The sequence below is a fragment of the Arachis duranensis genome, chromosome 3, assembly GCF_000817695.3.
Source record: "Arachis duranensis cultivar V14167 chromosome 3, aradu.V14167.gnm2.J7QH, whole genome shotgun sequence".
Taxonomy (NCBI): Eukaryota; Viridiplantae; Streptophyta; class Magnoliopsida; order Fabales; family Fabaceae; genus Arachis; species Arachis duranensis.
In genome coordinates, this window is record NC_029774.3 from 12,343,531 (window position 1) to 12,359,455 (window position 15,925).

Genomic DNA, 15,925 nt, shown 5'->3' on the forward strand with positions numbered 1-15,925 from the left:
AGGAGGCCCAAGACTGTGAAGAAACTGTTTGACCTCATGAGAAATTGGCGTTACAAGCTTATCCCCCTCCCAAGTACCATTGCTCCACAAATCAGCAAGAGAAAAATTTGTTTCAGATATGTGAACATAAGACGTAAGCTCACAAAGTTTGCCAAGAGGACTCCACTCATCATACCAAATCGATTGTTGCATATTTCCCATCGAAATCCTTCTTTTAAGATATCATAAGCCTTTAGAATATTCCTCCAAGTAGTTGAGGCATTGTGACAATGAATGCTGCCCAAGTCCTTGGAGTTCTGGAGGTATTTGTGAGTTAGAACCTGCACCCACAACTTGTTCTTATTATTCAGACAATTCCAAACCAACTTGCCAAGTAGAGCCATGTTCGCACAGAGAGTATCTCTAACACCCAAGCCACCTGCCTTCTTAGAAGTTATAGCAATGTCCCACTTGACCAACGGCAACCCTCTCCCATTCGCTTGACCTTTCCATAAGAACTGACGCATCAAAGAATCAATCTTGTCGCACGCATACTTCGGAAGAAGGAAAACTTGCATATTGTAAACCGGAATAGAAGCCATCACCGTATTCACAAGACAAAGTCTGCCTGCCTTGTTAAGCAAGCACCCTTTCCAACTAGCAAGTTTTCTCTGTATCTTGTCAATGACCTCCTGCGCCATCTTCCTAGAAGCCCTATCATGACCAATATTAACTCCCAAATATCTTCCCAGATCTTGACAAAATCGGATACTAGAGATCCCTGAAAGCACCTCTTTTCTTCTCGTTGAAACATTCTTGGAACATTGAGCCTTAGATTTATGGATATTCACCTTCAGTCCCGACGCTTGAGTAAACATATCCAGTGTCTTCATAACCTCTGTCACCTGAGTTTTTGTTGCTTTACAGAATAGTAAGAGATCATCAGCAAACATCAAGTGAGAGATTTTTGGGCCATGTCTAGAAACAGATACGGGGATCCAGGATCCTTAAGAGACTTTATGCGATATAAGACAAGAAAGATTCTCCATACAGAGCACAAAAAGGTAAGGGGACATGGGATCCCCCTGTCTCAGCCCCCTCATGGGTTTAAAGCTTTGAAGCCTATTACCATTCCACATAATAGATAAAGAGGACGAAGTCACACAAGTCATGATAAGATTAATAGTAGCCACAGGAAAACCAAATTTGATCAAGGAAGTTTCAAGGAATCTCCAGTCTACTCTGTCATAGGCTTTTTCAAGATCAATCTTAAATGCCATAGAACCCTTCTTCGACTTGGTTTTCCTCATGAAATACATTATTTCTTGCGCAATTATTATATTTTCCGTTGTTCCTCTCTCTGGAATAAAACCACCCTGAAGCGGTCCAATGATCTCAGAAAGAAAAGGACGAAACCTATTAACAAGGACTTTTGTAATAATTTTGTAAATCACATTACATAAACTAATAGGACAAAAATCTTTCAGGTAAGACAGAGCTTCAACTTTGGGGATCAGAATAATGAATGTGTCAAACACAACCGCACTGATGTTCTCACCTGCAAAGGCTTTCTTCACTAAGCCCCACACATCACTGCTAAGAGATTCCCAAAATTCTTTATAAAAGAGAGTTTGAAATCCATATGGACACGGAGCCTTGAAAGAATTCATGCCGGACACAGCTCTTTTCACCTCTTCGAGAGCTATTGGTTCAACAAGCTTTTGGTAGGCCTCTCTACTAAGAGAAGGACAAGGGAATTCCCCCATGGCATCCAAATTAACTGCCTCCCTTGTAGAGAAAAGTTTTTGAAAGAAAGAGTTTGTTTCCGATTCCAAAACCGTCGCCTCAGAAGACCAAGTGCCATCTTCAAGAAACAATCCATGAATCTTGTTCCTTTTTCGCCTGATATCGTGTGAAGATGAAAAAATTTAGTATTTCGGTCTCCACATCTAATCCACTTTTCTCTAGATTTTTGGTACCACATTAGCTCTTCTTGGAGGAGAACAGAGTTCAGCTCCTCATGCAAACCTTGCTCTTTAATCCGCTGCTCCGGGTCTTCCCATCTTTCCAAAGACACTTGAATATTATTTAGTTGTCTTTCAAGCTCCCTCTTTTTAACAAACACATTTCCAAAAATCTCTTTATTGAAATTAAGCGCATCCTTTTGGACTTCAAGCAAACTCTTAATAACATCTAGGGCTCCTTTACTCCAAGCTGTATGAACAACATCCCGAAAGAGGGGGTGGGTTAACCAAGCAGCCAGGAATAAAAAAGAACGGTTACCTTTCTTAGCAGTCCCTTCCTTCTTGCATCTAATGAGCAAGGGGGAATGATCAGAATGAAGACGCGCTAACACCTCATTATATGCCTCCGGGAATAAAAGGCGCCACTCTTGATTGATCACCGCTCTATCCAATTTTTTTGCTACCTACAGCCCACCTTTCACCTTTCGAAACCAAGTAAAATTTCTCCCAATAGCCTCCATATCAAACAAATTACATTCAGCCAAGGTTTCAGCAAACTTCTCCGATCTTGCATTATAAAAGGAACCTCCTCTCACCTCGTTCTGCATCAGAATATCATTAAAATCACCTAGCACAATCCAAGGGCCTTGAATCATATTAGAGACCCTGATCAAATCATTCCACAACCTCATACGCCGATGAACATGAAGATTAGCATACACAACACTACAAAAACTAGAAAAAGCACCCATCTGAATCTCAAGGCTAATACACTGATCAACTGCATCTAAAACTTTCACTGATATTGAAGGATTAGAACATAAAATCCAAATTTCTTCACTGTGACCACTTGCCTCTACAACACCAACATCCCGATAACCAAGCTTGCTCCAGAAATATTTCAAACGCTCAAAGAGTACATGAGTTTCCAGAATAATAAAAAAAGTTGGATGATATTTGCTAACTAACTCTTTGCAGTGAACTCGGGCCAATTTGTTAGAAGCCCCTCTAATATTCCAGAAAAGAAAATTGATATCTATATTATCCATAAAACTAAATTATCAAAAAAGACACCAACCTCAGGCGAGGACCTTTATGAAGAAGTAGACGGGCCGCCAGAATTTTTTGAGAGTCCTGCTTCTCCATTCCCAACACTTGTTCTCGAGCACTCCCCATCGCATTAGGTGACGTAGAAGGTGAAATCCGTTGCTGCTTACCCACTCCGCCATCATTGCTCAGCGGCACCGGCGAGCTTTGGAGAGATGCCGGTCTCAGCCTCTTATGGCCGTTCTTGATTATAGGAGTGAAGGTCGCTACAGCGGGTATGAGATTGGCACCCTGATTTTTTCCTTTGCCAAGCATTGGAGCATGGTGCTTCCTGAACTTGGAAGACCCAATACTTGCCCCATGGCCCATCAAAGCCTTCTCTTCTTTCTTTATGACTGGGCCTTTACCTGAACTTAGACCAATCTTCTTTGTAGAAACCAAGTGCTTCTTTTTCAATGAACCATTTTGGGCTATTTTTGAAAAGATCAATTTTTCTTTTCCCTTAGCTATTACTTTAGTCCACCCTTCCTCCTCCATCACGTGCCCATTTTTAGCCTCCTTGCCATGCAATGTAACCTCATCTTTCTCCACATAATCTGTAACTGACGTGGACAAATTGGGATTGTTACCAAATTCAAAATCTTTCTCCATTTGGTTTCCTAAGCGTTGGCCACTCAGATCCGTTGCCTTCCTCACCGCCCCATCACTGCGAGTCTCATCCCCGGATTAACATCTACTGCCTCTCCCTTGCATGTGACTGCGGTATGGCCGAAACAGTTGCACTTCTCACATAACAACTGCAGGCATTCGTACTCCACATCATATTCATAGCCATCAACAATAATCTTCCGAACAACCGGTAATCCAAGATTTACTTGAACGCAGGCACGAGCAAATTTGCCTCTTTCTGCCGATTTAGTCGCTAAATCAATCTTTATGGGTTTACCAATAGCAGAAGCAATTCGCATCATAGCTCTCTCATGATAGTACCATATGTTTAATCCAACAATTCTTACCCAGACCATCGTATCCCCAAAAGAGTCTTCGCATGGTCTAAAATCTGACGACTACGGCTTAACCGCGATGTAGTGGCCTAATATCAACCATGGACCTCCTAACAGGACCTTCTCTCTGTTCTCGTTGTGATCAAACTTGACTAGGAAATAACCAAAGCCCACGTCGAAAACCTCGTAGCCACCCTTGAGTCTCCATATCCCCTTCAGTTTATGAACCAAGGCCATATAACTGAAGTGTTTTCCTAGAACTTTAATCACAATAGAATTTTAGAAATACTTAAAAGAAAGAAAAGGCAAGTGTAATATTAAAAGACCTCAAGAAAAGTTTAATTTCTATATATAGTTTGCCGGTTTTTAAATAAATTTGAAAATAGCCAATAAATTAAACTAAATGTATTTTTTAGCCAACATGAGACATGTTATGAATGGAGTGGTATAATTTATACAAAAATCTAGGTGATTAAGAATTTTTTTTACCAATATATTGTTAACAATCACGTTTTGCTTTTCATCATTCACAAAAAGAAAAGAGAACATGTTTATTTGTTTTAACTTATATTAATTATATATTGACTGCAAAAATGTTAGCTCTATAACATGAATTATTTTATTATCTTTTAATATTTGCCCCTAATTTTTAAATCTTACCAGTTTTCAACTCGTGCGATACAAGGGTAAGTTATGAATATTTGAGCGGTAAAACATCATAAAATGCTTATAATAGCACGTTTTATAAACTAGGGTAGCATTCAGTGTAATTATCGGAGAAAAAACAACAAATTAAAAACAATATACACGTGATTCAGAAGCGGTCAGAAGCAGAGTTTTACTTACAATGGTGTTTGTAAAAAGTCGTCTCAACATTTATGAATATTTCTAGTTTCGTGTCCTATATATGTATCTTCATAACTTCATATAATCATCCCCAAATTGTTCATGGAAACTGGAAACATCTAACACATATGACTGCCTATTTTAATTCTAACACCTAAGTTAGCACACGTTGGAAAATTCTATTTTTAGAATTCGATTAATATCATTTTAATAAATATCATATGATTTTTTACATTTAAAAACATTATAATTAATTAAAAAGTGTCAATGTTCTATGCTATCTGTTTTGCCACTTCAACAAATTTGGCCTACTTTGTGTGTAATCTTCAAATCTTATAATTAATATACAATAATTTACTAAATTTCTCTTGCAACATCAAACTCATTTAAACAATAAAACTAATCATTTTAAGGTATGGCATCAATTAATAATAGCATGTATATTATATTATTCAACCAAAAATAAAACAAACTCAATACAAGGAAAAGGGGAGAGGCCAATTAAGTATTCAATGAATGGAAAAACCCCAATATATAAGGCAATTAAGCATAAATAATTTTTTTTTAGTCAATGGTTACTGCATATACAAGATATAATTTGAACATCCAACATTTACTTAAGCGTTCTAATAAGCTAACCATTATATCAACCAACTTGGTTAGCATAACTATTATTATTGTTGTTATATGTGTCCAAATTTATCCCAAGTTGTAACTATAAACTTTTTTTTTTTATGGTCAACGTCCATTGGGAGGAACAAAAGGACAGTTAGAATAGAAGAAAAGGCCAAAGCCCAAGTCCAAAGCTTTGGTCAATAGTGTGGGCCATTCAAAAATGTTGACATGATTTGTGAAGATTCCATGCTAACTTTTAAAAATCTTGTTCATTGTCTCAGCATTTACCATTGATAAATTAATGATAAATATTTAAAATTAAATATTTGAAGAAAATAGATATAAATAAATACCAGAATTAAAACAAAATATCATGAATTTTATTTACAGGTAAGAAAAATAATTCTTCCTTTAATTTTCGTCATACCATTGTTATTTACTATACATTTGGTCATAGGATATTGAGTCTGAGTCTTAATTATCGGGGTAGAAAATTGTGTCTATCATTTTTCTTTCTTTTATTTTTCATCCGGTTTTTTTTTTTGGTCTCATATTATTGCCTTTACATATTTTTTATTCGAAGTCTGAATTTTATTTTGAGCCTGAACAGTTTTTTAGCTCTGTGGGGCCGAATAAGATGAGGTTGCGAAGAAGAAAAAAAGAGATGGGTTTTGTGGTATGGGCTGAATGTCAATCCTAATGGATAAAGACATAAATAAATTTGACCCAAAAAATGACATAAATAATTGAATATAATTCTTGGGCCTAAAGACTTCATATTTCAAGGAAAGAACTTTGACACTAAAAAAGTATGTTTCTTGCTAAACAAAATAAACTTTGGCAGCCAATAGGATTGGTCTAGTTGTTAACTCATTAGTTCACTTAAGTAAATGCAGTTTGGGAGGAGGTTTCAAATTTCGTCTTGTGCATATGCAAACCCTTAAACAAAGCTCAAATAAGTGATGAATTAGTTTTTTACCGGATTAGGGGTTATTGCAGGAAACAAAAGAAATTAGCTTGGGCTACTACTTTACTTAATAACATATTTCATATAAAACGTAGAAAATTCGTTATTGTATAGGACAGTTTGGCCGAGTGGTCTAAGGCGCCAGATTTAGGCTCTGGTCCGAAAGGGCGTGGGTTCAAATCCCACAGCTGTCATTTTTCCTCATCACGGTTTTGGTTTTTTATTTTTTATTTATTTACATATTAGTTTATATATATGTCCACACTTTCTAAAGCACGAGAACACAGTGTGACAAGATCCGCACTGCATGTGCTCTCTTACTACAAAATCATAAAACATTTACTAAAATTATTTATCTTAAAAATATAAATTAATAAATAAAAATAGATAAATTATTATATTTCTAACAAATATCATAGATATATATATTTAGAAAAAGCAAATATTTAGCTAATATGTATAAGAGCACATATTAAAATTATCGATTAAAGTTTTTTTTAATAAAAAAGTACAAAGTTTAAGTTTTTCATCTATTTATTATACATTTACTAAAATAAAGAATTAAAATTTTTTTGCTACTTCAGTAAATCCAAATAAGAATCATGCTACTACGCTCACTAATAAAACTGTTATACTATCAAATAAGATATATATATATATATAATTCATATCAGCCTATGACGAATTACACTAGCTCACTTCCTAAACTCTTGCATGTATCAAAGTACTTACTATATATATATACGAGTTAATAATAGTGATTACAATATATGCGTGTTGCTTAGCTCATATTTACGTGATGCGATTATTAATAAATAATGATGTATTATTAGATCATGATATGAAACGCGTGCAAAACAAACCAATTTTCAACAAATTAAAAAGTGAAAATGGATATGCTTGCTTTTGAATTCTCTTTTTAGAACTTTTTTTTTTAAAATATTTTTAAGTGTTTAGATTAACTTTTTTACATATATGAAAATTGAATTTTCCTTTTATTTTTTACGTCAAGAATTTTTAATAATTAAATGTGCTTTAATTTTTAAACTTATCTAAACAGGAAATCTAATAAAATAAGTACTTCTTTAATTAAAACTAATCCAAAGGTATAGATATAAGGTGTAATCTATGGTGGTCACAAGTTTTGGTGCCTATGGTGGCTATGGATTTCACAAATGATATTTTTAATCAAATAAAATAAAAAATTGAAGCACGTTTTAGTTTTATTAATAAATAATGACATGTTTATGAGTGTAAATAAAAGAAAAAAATTAGACCATTTATCATATTTTTTGACAAAAAAATGATCTATCGTTTTTTCTCGTCGTCGGAAATGAAATCGCTACCAATGCCTAAAATTTAAAAATGATAGTATCTAAAAATACTTACATTGCATTAATTTTTTTTCTCACGTTAATAAATAATTATTTATATCTTTTATTTTTAATTAAAATAATCATTTTATTCTGCAATAAAAATTTTGAAGTCTAAAGTTACTGTTATTAATTAAATTTTAATATTAGTAAAGTGAAATTTAAAATTATTAATTACAAAAAAAAAGTATAAGTAGATAATGAAAATATTAATGCAATGTAAGTATTTTTAGATACTATTATTTTTTAAATTTTGAACATTGGTAACGACTTCATTTCCGACGACGAGAGAAAACGATAAATTATTTTTTTTGTCAAGAAATATGATAAATAATCTAATTTTTTCTTTTATTTACACTCATAAACATGTCACTATTTATTAATAGAACTAAAACATGATTCAATTTTTTATTTTATTTGGTTGAAAAAATCACTTTGTGAAGTTTATAGCCACCATAGGCACCAAAACTTGTGGCCACCACAGACTACACCTACATATAATGCTCTCTACTACTTTTTTGTTCATGCACCAATGTATATTGCTTACCAATTAGTCTTTGTCTCATATCATATCGAATGATATATTATATTGTTTTATTTTTCTCCTTTTTTATTTCCTTGTCTGAAATTATTTAGCTTTACACTGTTGTTGACAATAGCTCTGATTTTCCACTTGCACGTTTGTTGTTAGGATAAGAAGATATAATATTATACATAATTAAAAATTAGAAAAGAAAAAGGAAGTTGTTTATTTATTGGGTTTGTAACGCTTTTTGTAGTTGATTGCTTTGCGGATTTAATGGCTTTCATCACTTCCGACCATTGGTATGTTATTTTTGTTATGCATCACGTGCGTTTTAATTTACATGTAACTGAATTTATTGGTATCTAAGTTTACAAAGAACATGCATTTTGATGAATCCAAGTGCATATGATCCTACAGTCTGCATATGCTGTTATATGCTTCTAAATTCAGCTTTATTCTAGGGATTTTATAAGAATTTGGACTCTTCAATTTCAATAGAAATTTTACGATTTTCTACTTCTCTAATCATCGGCAATTGTACGAATAAAGCTAATCTGGTTTAAGTCATATGGCTATTTGAATTTTTATTTTCTATTTTTTAATAAGAAAGACAACAAAATCAATTTAAATTATTTCATGTTGAAGTTAATTGATGGATCAAAACAATCTATAAAGACTTCTTTCACAACAAACACGAAAGAAGACTCCTATTACATGTATCTTTATTCATTAATTTAGAGTGTATTTAGTATACAACAACATTGAATTGATTGGATCTTATAATCAAATTCTTTATTTAAAATTAAAAAATAGCAATTCAATTGAATTTACATTTGTTCCTTAGAAGTTGGGAAGCCACAACCTCTTTCTTACTTAGTGAGGATACCATCTTGTATGTGCGCCTCTTATCAGCATGCTTTTCACGCACCATGCTTCAAATTAAGCAATTTCTCTCCATTTGAGGTTCCATAGCATCAAGGGTCAGAGGATGTGTAAATAAGGAACAATTAGAATATAAAAAATGTGGAGATCATAAAAAAATTATTGACCTTTTTTGGGTAATAAATCAGTCATACAATTAGCTTTTCGTAAGGTCTAGCTTAAATTTTGGTTTTAGCCTGCATAAATTTTGACATTTTCAATAAGAGAGTAGTAGGGTATGAGGAAGCACAATCATCTCTGATCAAGTTAATTATCATTGGAGAATCCGGTTCAACAAGAAGATTTTCAAATGCATTTGCAACAGCAATTTGACTCGAATGACCTCTATCTCAAATCTTAGCATGAGTTATGGAGCTTCTAATATTATAGGAGAAAGCTTTAATGAACCTACCAAGGTGGTCTCGAAAGATTCCTCCACAAATTGCATGATTATTACTACCATAGAACGATCCATCAATATTTATCTTAATGTAACCATCTTGAGGAGGCATCCACTTAATAAGGGAGTTCGAATATGAGTTAGTCTTTAAGTGAAATAATTATAAATCTCATTTGTCCTAGCTTTATGACAGCAATGGCAGACATCAGGATGGTAACTTTTTCATCAAAGACCATCTTATTGCAAAAGTGCCAGAGACAAGAAGTAGTAACACCAAATAAACAAGACCATTGATCTTTGGTAGATAGATTGCTAATAAAGCAATCCCTGCGGTTGTGGATGAAGAAATTATTATTCTTGACACGAGGTATCAATGCTTGCCAAATCACAATTATAAAGGGACAATGCCTTATAATATGGAGAGTAGTCTCTTTGTTCCAGCCGCATTTTGAGTACCTTGCTGATAGGCTCATATGTCTTCCACGCCTCTTTGCATTTGAAAGGATGGCATTCTGACTTGCTAGCTACATAAAAGATCTAACCCTCTCCGGGACCTTCCAATTCTAAACCAATTTGAACAAACGATAGCTTTTTCTAAAGAATTGTAAGCAGTCTTCAAGGTGAAACTGCCATTCGATGAGAGATCCCAGGCAATCCTATCCAAGTTCTTCCAAGGAGACGGCAGAGAGATGCACAAAATTTGATCAACCAAATCAACCAGCAGCGAGCTCCATAGACTATCTACATCCCAACCACCTGAAATGGATAAGAAATCATTTAGAGATAAATTTAAATAAGTAGAGTTTAGAGGTTGGATAGCATGCTTTTTCAGCTCTCGAACTTTGAGGATTCAGTTATTCTCCCAAAATTTGATCTTTTTAGCATAGTCCCCTCTCCAAAGGTTAGACTCATCCCTTTTTCTTCTTGTGTCTAGTACAATGTGATTTTCACATTTGTACTTGGCTCTCAAAACTTTAGTCCACAAGTTTTCCCTTTTCTCCCTTATCCCCCAACGATTTTCATCATAAAAGCTCTAATGAGAGAGCTAGCGTGATGAATGCGTAAGCTACCGGTAACCTTCGGTCTTGCCACCTTCGTCCAACTTAGGAGATGAACGTTCTTAGACTGCTCTGAGGTACCCCGCAGAAAATTTTTGCATTTTCGATCGATAATATCACAAATAGACACAGATAAAACAGCAGTTTGCATAGTATAACTAGGAATAACAGAAAGGATAGATCTTAGTAGGGTGGTTCTTCTTGCAAGGGATAAAGAAGAGGCTTTCTAATTATTGAGCCTAGAGTTCATAATGTTGATGATCCCTTGATAAGTATCTTTGGTAACCTTAGAATGCAAAAGAGGAACTCTATGATATTTTTCCAAATTATCTGTTCTCACAAATTGCAAAGCTTCATTAATCTCAGTTCTAACATTATGGCACACATTATCAGAAAAATAAATTTTAGTCTTCTCATTGTTAACCTTCTGCCCACAAAAAGCTACCAACACCTTGTTTATCACCTCTGCTTGATCCACACTAACTTCGAACAAAATGATAAGGTTATCAGCAGAACATAAGTGTGAGAGGTTAGGACCATTACTTCCTACTCGAATTGGCTTCCAAAGATTATGCTCAACTGCCACATCAATAAGTTGAGATAGTCGCTCCATACAAAGTACAAAAATATATGGTGATATGAGGTCTCCTTGATGAATGCCTCTTGAGGGAGAGATCTCATCCACGGTTTCCTTATTTCACAGAACCCTCAATCTAGTAGTCGTAATGCAAGTGTAGACTAGTTGGATAAAAAGTTGGGGAAAGCCAATATCCTCTAAGGTATTTTTGATGAAACTCCATTTCAGTCTGTCATATGCTTTTTCAAGGTCAATTTTAATCACCATCCACCCTTTCTTGCTCCTCATCGAGTGAATAACCTCTTGAGATATGATAATGTTGTCAGAACCATGACGACTTGGAACAAAGCTACATTGATTATGTGCTACTAGCTTCTCCATCACCCTTCTAAATATTCTAAACAAGATTTTAGTAATAATCTTATAAGAGATATTACACAGGCTAATCGGATGCATTTGCTTTAGGGAAGCCACAGGTTCTAATTTCGGGATAAGAGTAATAAGAGTTTTATTTATCTCTACTACTCTTTAGGGATCCCTAAAGATACCTTTGATCAAATCACAGAAGTCAGCCCCCACTATGTCCCACTTACTTTGATAGAAGATAACTTGGATACCATCTTTATCTAATTCTTTAAGGGCCCCATGCTAAATAACGATTATTTGACCTTCTCAACGGAGACGTTGGCGTTGATGGCAGCAAGCTCAACCTGACTAAGAGGAGGAAATACATGCGTGAGGACAAAGGGAGCAATCAACACATCATCCTTGTATAAATTAGTTTAAAAGGTAGTGGCCATCACTTTAGTAGTCTTTTTTTTTTCGAAACCCAGTTACCATGTTCATCTTGAAGGGATTCAATTTTGTTTCTTCGTCTTCTAGCCATAATTGTACTGTGAAAAGTACTTGGTATTCCTATCTCTAAACTCAATCTATTTGCATCTAGATTTTTGGAACTAAAGTATCTCCTCTTTATCAAGAATATCCTTATACTCTTGCCATAAATCCATCTGAAGTTTTTTCCAAAAATGATTATTGTTCGTATTAAGAGTATTGGTAATCCCATGGAGCCTCTTTAAGATAAGGTTCTTCCTGCACTGTATATTTCCAAAAACATCATGGTTCTAAATCATCAGAGCTTTTTGAAAGTCATTTATACAACTAACTCAAGAGTTCTTGTACTCTCAATTTTTTTCAAGAAAGTCTTCAAAGTTAGGATGATTAAGCCAGGCTGCTACAAAGTTAAAAGGTCTCCTACCTCTATGAGGTGCAAGAGTCAGAGCAAGCGAGAGAATGAGGGAGTATGGTCAGATTTAAGTATAGGAAGATGTTTGATTCTAGCCTCAAGGGAGACAGTTTACCATTCCAGATTACAGAGGCCTCTATCTAGTTTCTCAACGAGATTTTTCCTCTTCCAGGTAAAGAGCCACCCAACATAACCCAAATCAAGCAAGCCATAGTCAGAGATGCATTCCTTGAAATCAGGACATACCCCATACTGTTGCCCAATGGCATCACCTTTTCTTTCATAGTCATGCATCAACACATTGAAATCGCCCATCAGGCACCAAGATAAGTTGATATCAGACTCGAGAGTTCTCAAGCTATCCCACAGAGTTTTGCGCAAGAGCCTTTGTAAACTGCCATAAATTGCAGTGAAAAGCCAAGGAATAGAAGAACCACTAGCAACTTTAAGGTGAATAAACTACATACTATGACATAAGACTTCAACATTCCACATATCCTTATCCCACAAACACCATGTACCACTGGACTGCCTTCTGGCTTCCACTATAAAACTATCATCCAAACATGTTCTATCACAAACAAATTTTTCTCTATCACCACTAATGTGGGTCTCAGTTAGAACAATGAAACTGGCACTATACTCTCTTTTCAAGTCTCAAATAAGAGATGAAAAATTCTTTCCCCTAGCACCATGATAATTCCATACCAAAAAATTCATGATAACTAAATAAAAGGAGAAAGTGGGTCAAAAAGACCTAACCAAATTAAGCATTAACGATCACCTTTCTGGCCTTACCCCTTCTCCCTGGAGATATCCGCTCCTTTCCCTTATTGGTGGCTCCCATTTTTATCGTAGCTTCATCCAGAGGTTTCTCTAGTGAAACCTTTTTGTCTTTTACCATCACTTTACCGATTGTCTCCACTTACTTGATAGCGTTGCTGGTATCCTCCCACACAGGAACTTGGTTCCTAGGTTTAATTTTCAGCATATTGACTACTTTGAAAACTTCCCATTGTTGTTCTTATATAGTCCACATACTCTCAAGCATGGCTGCTTCCATGGCTTCCATGTCAGGGTTTTTGGAACGAGATTTTTGAGGGAGGGGATTAGAAGTAAAAGCTTCAGAGATCATAGAAATTTTCTCTACAACATTCTCAATGAGTTTTTACTTGGGCTTAAATCTTTTCTCTGAAATAATCGGCCCCATTTTAGTACTCATTAGGATTTTCGACCCTTGAGATTTTTTTCCTGCTCCAGTTATTTTTTGTATAGACATTATACTTCTCATTCTCATTTGGGCCTGTGTCTCAACCAGCCCATTATGCATGTCCACATCTTCATGGGATTCCTCCTGTTTCTCATTCACATTCGCGTCATTCCACATGATCCTCAAATAGAGCATTGAAATGCAATCCGCTTTCTAAGCTATGATTAGGTACCAATTTTTTCTCCTCCCTAATATGATGGGTTTCGATCTTACTCAAAATCACCTTTCTATCTGGAATACGTCTCTCTTGCTTCTTCCGGATGTATTGTTTCACTATCATCCAAGGCCCAAAATAAGGAGATTCTTGATTAATGCTAGAATTACGACCCGAGTTGGGATCCTTGATATTGTTAATCCCTTCATTAATGAGGACATGATCCTTATTAATTTTATTCTATTCGTCCTCAACGGTCATCTCCTCCTCCCAGTGAGTTGCTGGGCTAGCCACCACCTCACTACACAGTTCAGAACGATGGCCATACTTCCCACAATTGAAGCAAATAAGATGCAACCCTTCATATTCAACATTGAGAGTGCTCCCCATCACCGAAATCCTTGTTACTAATTTCTTAATTAGGTTAATTTCAACACAAGTTCTGACAAATCTTCCTTTAAAATGAATGGAGGTAGCATGGTCTATCTTTAGCATGGTCCTAATCGCAGATCCTAGCTACCATAAAAAGCGTTGGTTATAGAGTTTAATGGGAAGGTTCAGAATACAAACCTAAGCCGCTATCTTTTGAACTAAATTCTCAGTAGGTAGAAAGAATGGTCTCCACCTCTAAACAACTAGATAGTGTCCCGCAATTATCCAAGGTCCTCCGAGAAGCGCATGAGAATAGTCATCCTTATCTGAAAAATAAACCAAAAAATAATAATGATCTATATCAATAATATTAATTGTACCATTTTCACCCAATCTCTATTGAGTTGCTACTCCAAAAATGCCAAATCCACTTGTTTTCCTAGAATTTTAACAATAAGAACTGCTTGCCAAGGCTTGTACCATTCATCAAATTCTTTCTTAGAGACAGGAATCACAGGGCAAGGATCAAACGGTTTGTCCTCATCTTCTTTATACCATCTGTCTTCCGGGTTTGGATAATTCTCATCCTCATCCTCACATGACAAGGATCAACCCCCCTTCTCTAGGCCATTAAGAACCTTCATCCTCTTTGTTCGACTGTCATCTCCCCTTATTCAAGAAAATACCCCCTATCCCAATGTTTCACACTTCTTTTTTGTCTTCTTAATCAGACCACCCTTCTGCTTGTACTGGCGGTGGCGCCCTTGAAGGTAGTAGAGCTCGCAGAGTTTGAGGTTGTCCATCACGCGCCACCAGCACCACCATTTTGAAAACCGTCGATGCGGCTACAACACAGGACACATGTTGTTTGGCAGAGCTTTGTCCACCATATTCAATTTTTTTCTAGCGACATCTACATCTCCTAGTCGTGTGACCTCTTCTTCTAGGTAAATTTTAGCTTTTTTGTTTTAATTTCATCAATGTTTCTTTTATTATTTATTAAAAAATTTTATGAAATTAATGAAAAGTGCTGATTTTTGGTGATTTTAGTGATTTGAACATTTTTTATTTTGTTGAGATTTGTTACTAATTAAGTAATTGTTAGTGATTTGTCACTTATTTGGGAATTTGATTTCATGTATTAACGTTTAACCAATAAAATATACATAACACATAAATTTTTGTGTATAACAGATATTTTGGTATACAATACAAATTTTTTAAGAATCGCATATCCAAAATAGTGACTCACTCAATCAACAAAATATATATATATTTACAGTAAAAATTTCTATGTTATGTACACAATTTTTTTATACTGTATCAATAAATTTGTGCTATGTACAAAAATTTTTGTGTTATAAACAAAAAATTCTATATTATATCAATAAGTTTGTGTATTTTCCAACAAAAATTTTTGTATTAAAGAAACACAAAAAAAAAAAAACAAAAAATTGATACATATGTGTGTTTTTTTATTTTTTTTATTTAAATTTATACCAACTTAATTGGATTTAGTTATCCTAAAAATACTTGTACATATAATATTATTATAATTAAACTATGATTTACCCTAAAGAATAATCTTCATCTCCGATCCAGTTTA

The 15,925-nt window shown here is 34.8% G+C and overlaps 1 non-coding gene across 1 annotated transcript; it reads left to right on the forward strand.

The window, feature by feature from the left end:
• The first annotated feature begins 6,536 nt into the window (after positions 1-6,536).
• Positions 6,537-6,616, forward strand: TRNAL-UAG (transfer RNA leucine (anticodon UAG)). Its single transcript has one exon. It is a non-coding gene; the product is annotated as a tRNA-Leu (tRNA).
• The last annotated feature ends 9,309 nt before the right edge of the window (positions 6,617-15,925 follow it).